This window comes from Echinops telfairi, unplaced genomic scaffold, assembly GCF_000313985.2.
Source record: "Echinops telfairi isolate 266 unplaced genomic scaffold, ASM31398v2 ScPeMD7_7469;HRSCAF=8507_0, whole genome shotgun sequence".
Lineage (NCBI taxonomy): Eukaryota > Metazoa > Chordata > Mammalia > Afrosoricida > Tenrecidae > Echinops > Echinops telfairi.
The window spans coordinates 51,388,121-51,388,580 of NW_022111372.1; positions in this window are offsets into that span (position 1 = coordinate 51,388,121).

Sequence of the window (460 nt, forward strand, 5' to 3'; positions counted from 1 at the left end):
CTTGATGGACTGAACACGGATAGCTGAAGAGCAGACAAGTGGTGGGAGGACATGAAGAACATACTGCATGAAGAAGGCAAAAGGTCCTTAAACAGACAGGAAAGAGAGAAAAGGCCAAAGTGGTGTCAGGAGACGCTGAAACTTAGTCTTGAACGGAGCAACAGCAGGGCCATGTCATAAGAACTAGTCGTTCTTAGATCGGGACCACATGAAGTGTAAGCCCCAAATTCATTTATATATCTATGGTGTAGATATGTCTCTAGTTCACCTTAGAGCCATCTTGGCCATTTTATATCAGAGCGTATTACCAATGATCCCCCTGGGGCAGAAAATAATTCTGTTGATAGTGTCAATAACTTAGGGATAGAATTTAAAACACCATTGAGAAAAGGAAATTATTTGTGTGTAGGACAGCTATGAACTGCAATACATGAATCACAGACTAAACTCAAGAGGTTAG